Here is a 12,802-nt window from a genome sequence, read left to right on the forward strand (position 1 = left end):
GCATCTTGCTTCCAGCTCTTTGGGAAGGTAAGAAACAACTCGCTCTGCACAGTGCTCTTACAGGCTATCGGGAGCATCTCTTCCAAAGGCCTGTGAAACGCAGTTTCTTTGAAGGCCTGATCTGGCTGAAGTAGGACTTCTGCTCTGGGTGTGCTACATTGCCCTAGAGCTGAAAGGCACAACGTGCAGGCTTCTTTCCAAAGGGCGAGTTTTACCCCACAGCATCTTGCTTCCAGCTCTTTGGGAAGCTAAGAAACAACTCGCTCTGCACAGTGCTCTTACAGCCTACTGGGTATATCTCTTCCAAAGGCCTGTGAAACGCAGTTTCTTTGCAGGCCTGATCTGGCTGAAGTAGGACTTCTGCTCTGGGTGTGCTAAATTGCCCTAGAGCTGAAAGGCACAACGTGCATGCTTCTTTCCAAAGGGCGAGTTGGGCCCCACAGCTTCTTGCTTCCAGCTCTTTGGGAAGCTAAGAAACAACTCGCTCTGCACAGTGCTCTTACAGCCTACCGGGAGCATCTCTTCCAAAGGCCTGTGAAACGCAGTTTCTTTGCAGGTCTGATCTGGCTGAAGTAGGACTTCTGCTCTGGGTGTGCTACATTGCCCTAGAGCTGAAAGGCACAACGTGCAGGCTTCATTCCAAAGGGCGAGTTGGGCCCCACAGCTTCTTGCTTCCAGCTCTTTGGGAAGCTAAGAAACAACTCGCTCTGCACAGTGCTCTTACAGCCTACTGGAAACATCTCTTCCAAAGGCCTGTGAAACTCAGTTTCTTTGCAGGCCTGATCTGGCTGAAGTAGGACTTCTGCTCTGGGTGTGCTACATTGCCCTAGAGCTGAAAGGCACAACGTGCATGCTTCTTTCCAAAGGGCGAGTTGGGCCCTACAGCTTCTTGCTTCCAGCTCTTTGGGAAGCTAAGAAACAACTCGCTCTGCACAGTGCTCTTACAGCCTACCGGGAGCATCTCTTCCAAAGGCCTGTGAAACGCAGTTTCTTTGTAGGCCTGATCTGGCTGAAGTAGAACTTCTGCCCTGTGTGTGCTACATTGCCCTAGAGCTGAAAGGCAGAACATGGAAGCCTCTATCCAAAGGGCGAGTTGGGCCCCAAAGCATCTTGCTTCCAGCTCTTTGGGAAGCTAAGAAACAACTCGCTCTGCACAGTGCTCTTAGAGCCTACCGGGAACATCTCTTACAAAGGCCTGTGAAACGCAGTTTCTTTGCAGGCCTGATGTGGCTGAAGTAGAACTTCTCCTCTGGGTGTGCTACATTGCCCTAGAGCTGAAAGGCACAACGTCCAGGCTTCTTTCCAAAGGGCGAGTTGGGCCCCAATGCATGTTGCTTCCAGCTCTTTGGGAAGCTAAGAAAAAATTCGCTCTGCACAGTGCTTTTACAGCCTAGCGGGAACATCTCTTACAAAGGCCTGTGAAACGCAGTTTCCTTGCAGGCCATACCTGGCTGAAGTAGAACTTCTGCTCTGGGTGTGCTACAGTGCCCTAGAGCTGAAAGGCACAACGTGCAGGCTTCTTTCCAAAGGGCGAGTGGGACCACAAAGCATCTTACTTCCAGCTCTTTGGGAAGCTAAGAAACAACTCGCTCAGCACAGTGCTCTTACAGACTACCGGGACCATCTCTTCCAAAGGCCTGTGAAACGCAGTTTCTTTGCAGGCCTGATCTGGGTGAAGTAGAACTTCTGACCTGGGTGTGCTACATTGCCCTGGAGCTGAAAGGTACAACGTGCAGGCTTCTTTCCAAAGGGCGAGTTGGGCCCCAAATCATCTTGCTTCCAGCTCTTTGGGAAGCTAAGAAACAACTCGCTTTGCACAGTGCTCTTACAGCTTACCGGGAACATCTCTTCCAAAGGCCTGTGAAACGCAGTTTCTTTGCAGGCCTGATCTGGCTGAAGTAGAACTCCAGCTCTGGGTGTGCTACAGTGCCCTAGAGCTGAAAGGCACAACACGCAAGCTTCTATCCAAAGGGCAAGTTGGGCCCCAAAGCATCTTGCTTCCAGCTCTTTGGGAAGCTAAGAAACAACTCGCTCTGCACAGTTCTCTTACAGCCTACCGGGAACATCTCTTCCAAAGGCCTGTGAAATGCACTTTATTTGCAGGAGTGATCTAGCTGAAGTAGAACTTCTGCTCTGGGTGTGCTACATTGCCCTAGAGCTGAAAGGCACAACGTGCAGGCTTCTTTCCAAAGGGCGAGTTGGGCCCCAAAGCATCTTGCTTCCAGCTCCTTCGGAAGCTAAGAAACAACTCGCTCTGCACAGTGCTCTTACAGCCTACCGGGAACATCTCTTCCAAAGGCCTGTGAAACGCAGTTTCTTTGCAGGCCTGATCTGGCTGAAGTAGAATTTCTGCCTGGGTGTGCTACATTGCCCTAGAGGTGAAAGGGACAACCTGCAGGCTTCTTTCCAAAGGGCGAGTTGGGCCCCAAAGCATCTTGCTTCCAGCTCTTTGGGAAGCTAAGAAACAACTCGCTCTGCACAGTGCTCTTACAGCCTACCGGGAACATCTCTTCCAAAGGCCTGTGAAACGCAGTTTCTTTGCAGGCCTGGTCTGGCTGAAGTAGAAATTCTGCTCTGGGTGTGCTACATTGCCCTAGCGCTGAAAGTCTAAACGTTCAGGCTTCTTTCCAAGGGGCGAGTTGGGCCCCAAAGCATCTTGCTTCCAGCTCTTTGGGACGCTAAGAAACAACTAGCTCTGCACAGTGCTCTTACAGCCTACCGGGAGCATCTCTTCCAAAGGCCTGTGAAACGCAGATTCCTTGCAGGTCTGACCTGGCTGAAGTAGAACTTCTGCTCTGGGTGTGCTACATTGCCCTAGAGCTGAAAGGCACAACGTGCAGCCTTCTTTCCAAAGGGCGAGTTGGGCCCCACAGCATCTTGCTTCCAACTCTTTGGGAAGCTAAGAAACAACTCGCTCTGCACAGTGCTCTTACAGCCTACCGGGAACTTCTCTTACAAAGTCCTGTGAAACGCAGTTTCTTTGCAGGCCTGATCTGGCTGAAGTAGAACTTCTGCTCTGTGTCTGCTACATTGCCCTAGAGATGAAAGGCACAACGTGCAGGCTTCTTTCCAAAGGGCGAGTTGGGCCCCAAAGCAACTTGCTTCCAGCTCTTTGGGAAGCCAAGAAACAACTAGCTCTGCACAGTACTATTACAGCCTACCGGAAACATCTCTGACAAAGGCCTCTGAAACGCAGTTTCTTTGCAGGCCTGATCTGGCTGAAGTAGAACTTCTGCTCTGGGAGTGCTACATTGCCCTAGAGCTCAAAGGCACAACGTGCAGTCTTCTTTCCAAGGGCGAGTTGGGCCCCAAAGCATCTTGCTTCCAGCTCTTTGGGAAGCGAAGAAACAACTCGCTCAGCACAGTGCTCTTACTGCCTACCGGTAACATCTCTTGCAAAGGCCTGTGAAACGCTGTTTCTTTGCAGGCCTGCCCTGGCTGAAGTAGAACTTCTGCTCTGTGTGTGCTACATTGCCATGGAGCTGAATGGCACAACGTGCAGGCTTCTTTCCAAAGGGCGAGTTGGACCACAAAGCATCTTACTTCCAGCTCTTTGGGAAGCTAAGAAACAACTCGCTCAGCACAGTGCTCTTACGGCCTACCGGGAACATCTCTTCCAAAGGCCTGTGAAACGCAGTTTCTTTGCAGGCCTGATCTGGGTGAAGTAGAACTTCTGCCCTGGGTGTGCTACATTGCCCTTGAGCTGAAAGGCACATCGTGCAGGCTTCTTTCCAAAGGGCGAGATGGGCCCCAAAGCATCTTGCATCCAGCTCTTTGGGAAGCTAAGAAACAACTCGCTCTGCACAGTGCTCTTACAGCCTACCGGGAACATCTCTTCCAAAGGCCTTTGAAACGCAGTTTCTTTGCAAGTCTGATCTGGCTTAAGTAGAACTTCTGCTCTGGGTGTGCTACATTGCCCTAGAGCTGAAAGGCACAACGTGCAGGCTTCTTTCCAAAGGGCGAGTTGGGCCCCAAAGCATCTTGCTTCCAGCTCTTTGGGAAGCTAAGAAGCAACTCGCTCTGCACAGTGCTCTTACAGCCTACCGGGAGCATCTCTTCCAAAGGCCTGTGAAACGCAGTTTCTTTGCAGGCCTGATCTGGCTGAAGTAGAACTCCAGCTCTGGGTGTGCTACAGTGCCCTAGAGCTCAAAGGCACAACATGCAATCTTCTATCCAAAGGGCGAGTTGGGCCCCAAAGCATCTTGCTTCCAGCTCTTTGGGAAGCTAAGAAACGACTCGCTCTGCACAGTGCTCTTACAGCCTACCGGGAACATCTCTTCCAAAGGCCCGTGAAATGCACTTTATTTGCAGGAGTGATCTAGCTGAAGTAGAACTTGTGGTCTGGGTGTGCTACATTGCCCTAGAGCTGAAAGGCACAACGTGCAGGCTTCTTTCAAAGGGCGAGTTGGGCCCCAAAGCATCTTGCTTCCAGCTCTTTGGGAAGCTAAGAAACAACTCGCTCTGCACAGTGCTCTTACAGCCTACCGGGAACATCTCTTCCAAAGGCCTGTGAAACGCAGTTTCTTTGCTGGCCCTATCTGGCTGAAGTAGAACTTCTGCTCTGGGTGTGCTACATTGCCCTAGAGCTGAAAGGCACAACGTGCAGGCTTCTTTCCAAAGAGCGAGTTGGACCCCAAAGCATCTTGCTTCCAGCTCTTTGGGAAGGTAAGAAACAACTCGCTCAGCACAGTGCTCTTACAGCCTACCGGGAACATCTCTTCCAAAGGCCTGTGAAACGCAGTTTCTTTGAAGGCCTGATCTGGCTGAAGTAGGACTTCTGCTCTGGGTGTGCTACATTGCCCTAGAGCTGAAAGGCACAACGTGCAGGCTTCTTTCCAAAGGGCGAGTTGGGCCCCACAGCATCTTGCTTCCAGCTCTTTGGGAAGCTAAGAAACAACTCGCTCTGCACAGTGCTCTTACAGCCTACTGGGAATATCTCTTCCAAAGGCCTGTGAAACGCAGTTTCTTTGCAGGCCTGATCTGGCTGAAGTAGAACTTCTGCTCTGGGTGTGCTACATTGCCCTAGCGCTGAAAGTCACAACGTTCAGGCTTCTTTCCAAGGGGCGAGTTGGGCCCCAAAGCATCTTGCTTCCAGCTCTTTGGGACGCTAAGAAACAACTAGCTCTGCACAGTGCTCTTACAGCCTACCGGGAGCATCTCTTCCAAAGGCCTGTGAAACGCAGTTTCTTTACAGGCCTGACCTGGCTGAAGTAGAACTTTTGCTCTGGGTGTGCTACATTGCCCTAGAGCTGAAAGGCACAACGTGCAGCCTTCTTTCCAAAGGGCGAGTTGGGCCCCACAGCATCTTGCTTCCAACTCTTTGGGAAGCTAAGAAACAACTCGCTCAGCACAGTGCTCTTACAGCCTACCGGGAACATATCTTCCAAAGGCCTGGGAAACAAGTTTCTTTGCAGGCCTGATCTGGCTGAAGTAGAACTTCTGCTCTGGGTGTGCTACATTGCCCTGGAGCTGAAGGGCACAACGTGCAGGCTTCTTTCCAAAGGCGAATTAGGCCCCAAAGCATCTTGCTTCCAGCGCTTTGGGAAGCTAAGAAACAACTCGCTCTGCACAGTGCTCTTTCAGCCTACCGGGAACAAGTCTTCCAAAGGCCGGTGAAACACAGTTTCTTTGCAGGCCTGATCTGTCTGAAGGAGAACTTCTGCTCTGGGTGTGCTACATTGCCCTAGAGCTGAAAGGCACAACGTGCAGGCTTCTTTCCAAAGGGCGAGTTGGGCCCCAACGCATCTTGCTTCCAGCTCTTTGGGAAGCTGAGAAACAACTCGCTCTGCACATTGCTCTTACAGCCTACCGGGAGCATCTCTTCCAAAGGCCTGTGAAACGCAGTTTCTTTGCAGGCCTGATCTGGCTGAAGTAGAACTCCAGCTCTGGGTGTGCTACAGTGCCCTAGAGCTCAAAGGCACAACATGCAATCTTCTATCCAAAGGGCGAGTTGGGCCCCAAAGCATCTTGCTTCCAGCTCTTTGGGAAGCTAAGAAACAACTCGCTCTGCACAGTGCTCTTACAGCCTACCGGGAACATCTCTTCCAAAGGCCCGTGAAATGCACTTTATTTGCAGGAGTGATCTAGCTGAAGTAGAACTTGTGCTCTGGGTGTGCTACATTGCCCTAGAGCTGAAAGGCACAACGTGCAGGCTTCTTTCAAAGGGCGAGTTGGGCGCCAAAGCATCTTGCTTCCAGCTCTTTGGGAAGCTAAGAAACAACTCGCTCTGCACAGTGCTCTTACAGCCTACCGGGAACATCTCTTCCAAAGGCCTGTGAAACGCAGTTTCTTTGCTGGCCTGATCTGGCTGAAGTAGAACTTCTGCTCTGGGTGTGCTACATTGCCCTAGAGCTGAAAGGCACAACGTGCAGGCTTCTTTCCAAAGGGCGAGTTGGACCCCAAAGCATCTTGCTTCCAGCTCTTTGGGAAGGTAAGAAACAACTCGCTCAGCACAGTGCTCTTACAGCCTACCGGGAACATCTCTTCCAAAGGCCTGTGAAACGCAGTTTCTTTGCAGGCCTGATCTGGCTGAAGTAGAATTTCTGCCTGGGTGTGCCGCATTGCCCTAGAGCTGAAAGGCACAACGTGCAGGCTTCTTTCCAAAGGGCGAGTTGTGCCCCACAGCATCTTGCTTCCAGCTCTTTGGGAAGCTAAGAAACAACTCGCTCAGCACAGTGCTCTTAAAGCCTACCGGGAGCATCTCTTCCAAAGGCCTGTGAAACGCAGTTTCTTTGCAGGCCTGATCTGGCTGAAGTAGGACACCTGCTCAGGGTGTGCTACAGTGCCCTAGAGCTGAAAGGCACAACACGCAATCTTCTATCCAAAGGGCGAGTTGGGCCCCAAAGCATCTTGCTTCCAGCTCTTTGGGAAGCTAAGAAACAACTCGCTCTGCACAGTTCTCTTACAGCCTACCGGGAACATCTCTTCCAAAGGCCTGTGAAATGCACTTTATTTGCAGGTGTGATCTAGCTGAAGTAGAACTTCTGCTCTGGGTGTGCTACATTGCCCTAGAGCTGAAAGGCACAACGTGCAGGCTTCTTTCCAAAGGGCGAGTTGGGCCCCAAAGCATCTTGCTTCCAGCTCCTTGGGAAGCTAAGAAACAACTCGCTCTGCACAGTGCTCTTACAGCCTACCGGGAACATCTCTTCCAAAGGCCTGTGAAACGCAGTTTCTTTGCAGGCCTGATCTGGCTGAAGTAGAATTTCTGCCTGGGTGTGCTACATTGCCCTAGAGGTGAAAGGGACAACCTGCAGGCTTCTTTCCAAAGGGCGAGTTGGGCCCCAAAGCATCTTGCTTCCAGCTCTTTGGGAAGCTAAGAAACAACTCGCTCTGCACAGTGCTCTTACAGCCTACCGGAAACATCTCTTCTAAAGGCCTGTGAAACGCAGTTTCTTTGCAGGCCTGATCTGGCTGAAGTGGAACTTCTGCTCTGGGTCTGCTACATTGCCCTAGAGCTGAAAGGCACAACGTGCAGGCTTCTTTCCAAAGGGCGAGTTGGGCCCCAAAGCAACTTGCTTCCAGCTCTTTGGGAAGCTAAGAAGCAACTCGCTCTGCACAGTGCTCTTACAGCCTACCGGGAACATTTCGTCCTGAGGCCTGTGAAACGCAGTTTCTTTCCAGGCCTGAACTGGCTGAAGTAGAACTTCTGCTCTGGGTCTGCTACATTGCCCTAGAGCTGAAAGGCACCACGTGCAGCCTTCTTTCCAAAGGGCGAGTTGGGCCCCAAAGCATCTTGCTTCCAGCTCTTTGGGAAGCTAAGAAACAACTCGCTCTGCAAAGTGCTCTTACAGCCTACGGGGAACATCTCTTACAAAGGCCTGTGAAACGCAGTTTCTTTGCAGGCCTGATCTGGCTGAAGTAGAACTTCTGCTCTGGGTCTGCTACATTGACCTAGAGATGAAAGGCACAACGTGCAGGCTTCTTTCCAAAGGGCGAGTTGGGCCCCAAAGCATCTTGCTTCCAGCTCTTTGGGAAGCTAAGAAACAACTCGCTCTTCACAGTGCTCTTACAGCCTACAGGGAACATATCTTCCAAAGGCCTGTGAAACGCAGTTTCTTTGCAGGCCTGATCTGGCAGAAGTAGAACTTCTGCTCTGGGTGTGCTGCAGTGCCCTAGAGCTGAAAGGCACAACATGCAAGCTTGCATCCAAAGGGCGAGTTGGGCCCCAAAGCATCTTGCTTCCAGCTCTTTGGGAAGCTAAGAAACAACTCGCTCTGCACAGTGCTCTTACAGCCCACCGGGAACATCTCTTCCAAAGGCCTGTGAGACGCAGTTTCTTTGCAGGCCTGATCTGGCTGAAGTAGCACTTCTGCCCTGGGTGTGCTATATTGCCCTAGAGCTGAAAGGAACAACGTGCAGGCTTCTTTCCAAAGGGCGAGCTGGGCCCAAAAGCATCTTGCTTCCAGCTCTTTGGGAAGCTAAGAAACAACTCGCTCTGCACAGTGCTCTTACAGCCTACCGGGAAAATCTCTTCCAAAGGCCTGTGAAACGCAGTTTCTTTGCAGGCCTGATCTGGCTGAAGTAGAACTTCTGCTCTGGGTGTGCTACATTGCCCTAGCGCTGAAAGTCACAACGTTCAGGCTTCTTTCCAAGGGGCGAGTTGGGCCCCAAAGCATCTTGCTTCCAGCTCTTTGGGACGCTAAGAAACAACTAGCTCTGCACAGTGCTCTTACAGCCTACCGGGAGCATCTCTTCCAAAGGCCTGTGAAACGCAGTTTCTTTACAGGCCTGACCTGGCTGAAGTAGAACTTCTGCTCTGGGTGTGCTACATTGCCCTAGAGCTGAAAGGCACAACGTGCAGCCTTCTTTCCAAAGGGCGAGTTGGGCCCCACAGCATCTTGCTTCCAACTCTTTGGGAAGCTAAGAAACAACTCGCTCAGCACAGTGCTCTTACAGCCTACCGGGAACATATCTTCCAAAGGCCTGGGAAACAAGTTTCTTTGCAGGCCTGATCTGGCTGAAGTAGAACTTCTGCTCTGGGTGTGCTACATTGCCCTGGAGCTGAAGGGCACAACGTGCAGGCTTCTTTCCAAAGGCGAGTTGGGCCCCAAAGCATCTTGCTTCCAGCGCTTTGGGAAGCTAAGAAACAACTCGGTCTGCACAGTGCTCTTTCAGCCTACCGGGAACAACTCTTCCAAAGGCCGGTGAAACACAGTTTCTTTGCAGGCCTGATCTGTCTGAAGGAGAACTTCTGCTCTGGGTGTGCTACATTGCCCTAGAGCTGAAAGGCACAACGTGCAGGCTTCTTTCCAAAGGGCGAGTTGGGCCCCAACGCATCTTGCTTCCAGCTCTTCGGGAAGCTGAGAAACAACTCGCTCTGCACATTGCTCTTACAGCCTACCGGGAACATCTCTTCCAAAGGCCTGTGAAACGCCGTTTCTTTGCAGGCCTGATCTGTCTGAAGTACAACTTCTGCTCTGGGTGTGCTACATTGCCCTAGAGCTGAAAGGCACAACGTCCAGGCTTCTTTCCAAAGGGCGAGTTGGGCCCCAAAGCATCTTGCTTCCAGCTCTTTGGGAAGCTAAGAAACAACTAGCTCTGCACAGTGCTCTTACAGCCTACCGGGAACATCTCTTCCAAAGCCCTGTGAAACGCAGTTTCTTTGCAGGCCTGATCTGGCTGAAGTATAACTTCTGCTCTGGGTGTGCTACATTGCCCTAGAGCTGAAATTCACAACGTGCAGGCTTCTTTCCATAGGGCGAGTTGGGCACCAAAGCAACTTGCTTCCAGCTCTTTGGGAAGCTCAGAAACAAGTAGCTCTGCACAGTGCTCTTACAGCCTACCGGGAACATCTGTGACAAAGGCCTGTGAAACGCAGTTTCTTTGCAGGCCTGATCTGGCTGAAGTAGGACTTCTGCTCTGGGTGTGCTAATTTGCCCTAGAGCTGAAAGGCACAACGACCAGGCTTCTTTCCAAAGGGCGAGTTGGGCCCCAAAGCATCCTGCTTCCAGTTCTTTGGGAAGCTAAGAAACAACTCGCTCTGCACAGTGCTCTTACAGCCTACCGGGAACATCTCTTCCAAAGGCCTGGGAAACGCAGTTTCTTTGCAGGCCTGATCTGGCTGAAGTAGGACTTCTGCTCTGGGTGTGGTACTTTGCCCTAGAGCTGAAAGGCACAACGTGCAGGCTTCTTTCCAAAGGGCGAGTTGGGCCCCACAGCATCTTGCTTCCAGCTCTTTGGGAAGCTAAGAAACAACTCGCGGTGCACAGTGCTCTTACAGCCTACCGGAGACATTTCTTCCAAAGGCCTGTGAAACGCAGTTTCTTTGCAGGCCTGATCTGGCAGAAGTAGGACTTCTGCTCTGGGTGTGCTACATTGCCCTGGAGCCGAAAGGTACACCGTGCAGGCTTCTTTCCAAAGGGCGAGTTGGGCCCCACAGCATCTTGCTTCCAGCTCTTTGGCAAGCTAAGAAACAACTCGCTCTGCACAGTTCTCTTACAGCCTACCGGGAACATCTCTTCCAAAGGCCTGTGAAATGCACTTTATTTGCAGGAGTGATCTAGCTGAAGTAGAACTTCTGCTCTGGGTGTGCTACATTGCCCTAGAGCTGAAAGGCACAACGTGCAGGCTTCTTTCCAAAGGGCGAGTTGGGCCCCAAAGCATCTTGCTTCCAGCTCCTTGGGAAGCTAAGAAACAACTCGCTCTGCACAGTGCTCTTACAGCCTACCGGGAACATCTCTTACAAAGGCCTGTGAAACGCAGTTTCTTTGCAGGCCTGATCTGGCTGAAGTAGAATTTATGCCTGGGTGTGCTACATTGCCCTAGAGGTGAAAGGGACAACCTGCAGGCTTCTTTCCAAAGGGCGAGTTGGGCCCCAAAGCATCTTGCTTCCAGCTCTTTGGGAAGCTAAGAAACAACTCGCTCTTCACAGTGCTCTTACAGCCTACCGGGAACATATCTTCCAAAGGCCTGTGAAACGCAGTTTCTTTGCAGGCCTGATCTGGCAGAAGTAGAACTTCTGCTCTGGGTGTGCTGCAGTGCCCTAGAGCTGAAAGGCACAACATGCAAGCTTGCATCCAAAGGGCGAGTTGGGCCCCAAAGCATCTTGCTTCCAGCTCTTTGGGAAGCTAAGAAACAACTCGCTCTGCACAGTGCTCTTACAGCCCACCGGGAACATCTCTTCCAAAGGCCTGTGAGACGCAGTTTCTTTGCAGGCCTGATCTGGCTGAAGTAGCACTTCTGCCCTGGGTGTGCTACATTGCCCTAGAGCTGAAAGGAACAACGTGCAGGCTTCTTTCCAAAGGGCGAGCTGGGCCCAAAAGCATCTTGCTTCCAGCTCTTTGGGAAGCTAAGAAACAACTCGCTCTGCACAGTGCTCTTACAGCCTACCGGGAAAATCTCTTCCAAAGGCCTGTGAAACGCAGTTTCTTTGCAGGCCTGATCTGGCTGAAGTAGAACTTCTGCTCTGGGTGTGCTACATTGCCCTAGCGCTGAAAGTCACAACGTTCAGGCTTCTTTCCAAGGGGCGAGTTGGGCCCCAAAGCATCTTGCTTCCAGCTCTTTGGGACGCTAAGAAACAACTAGCTCTGCACAGTGCTCTTACAGCCTACCGGGAGCATCTCTTCCAAAGGCCTGTGAAACGCAGTTTCTTTACAGGCCTGACCTGGCTGAAGTAGAACTTCTGCTCTGGGTGTGCTACATTGCCCTAGAGCTGAAAGGCACAACGTGCAGCCTTCTTTCCAAAGGGCGAGTTGGGCCCCACAGCATCTTGCTTCCAACTCTTTGGGAAGCTAAGAAACAACTCGCTCAGCACAGTGCTCTTACAGCCTACCGGGAACATATCTTCCAAAGGCCTGGGAAACAAGTTTCTTTGCAGGCCTAATCTGGCTGAAGTAGAACTTCTGCTCTGGGTGTGCTACATTGCCCTGGAGCTGAAGGGCACAACGTGCAGGCTTCTTTCCAAAGGCGAGTTGGGCCCCAAAGCATCTTGCTTCCAGCGCTTTGGGAAGCTAAGAAACAACTCGCTCTGCACAGTGCTCTTTCAGCCTACCGGGAGCATCTCTTCCAAAGGCCGGTGAAACACAGTTTCTTTGCAGGCCTGATCTGTCTGAAGGAGAACTTCTGCTCTGGGTGTGCTACATTGCCCTAGAGCTGAAAGGCACAACGTGCAGGCTTCTTTCCAAAGGGCGAGTTGGGCCCCAACGCATCTTGCTTCCAGCTCTTCGGGAAGCTGAGAAACAACTCGCTCTGCACATTGCTCTTACAGCCTACCGGGAACATCTCTTCCAAAGGCCTGTGAAACGCCGTTTCTTTGCAGGCCTGATCTGTCTGAAGTACAACTTCTGCTCTGGGTGTGCTACATTGCCCTAGAGCTGAAAGGCACAACGTCCAGGCTTCTTTCCAAAGGGCGAGTTGGGCCCCAAAGCATCTTGCTTCCAGCTCTTTGGGAAGCTAAGAAACAACTAGCTCTGCACAGTGCTCTTACAGCCTACCGGGAACATCTCTTCCAAAGCCCTGTGAAACGCAGTTTCTTTGCAGGCCTGATCTGGCTGAAGTATAACTTCTGCTCTGGGTGTGCTACATTGCCCTAGAGCTGAAATTCACAACGTGCAGGCTTCTTTCCATAGGGCGAGTTGGGCACCAAAGCAACTTGCTTCCAGCTCTTTGGGAAGCTCAGAAACAAGTAGCTCTGCACAGTGCTCTTACAGCCTACCGGGAACATCTGTGACAAAGGCCTGTGAAACGCAGTTTCTTTGCAGGCCTGATCTGGCTGAAGTAGGACTTCTGCTCTGGGTGTGCTAATTTGCCCTAGAGCTGAAAGGCACAACGACCAGGCTTCTTTCCAAAGGGCGAGTTGGGCCCC

Source organism: Equus caballus, chromosome 3 (assembly GCF_041296265.1).
Source record: "Equus caballus isolate H_3958 breed thoroughbred chromosome 3, TB-T2T, whole genome shotgun sequence".
NCBI lineage: Eukaryota > Metazoa > Chordata > Mammalia > Perissodactyla > Equidae > Equus > Equus caballus.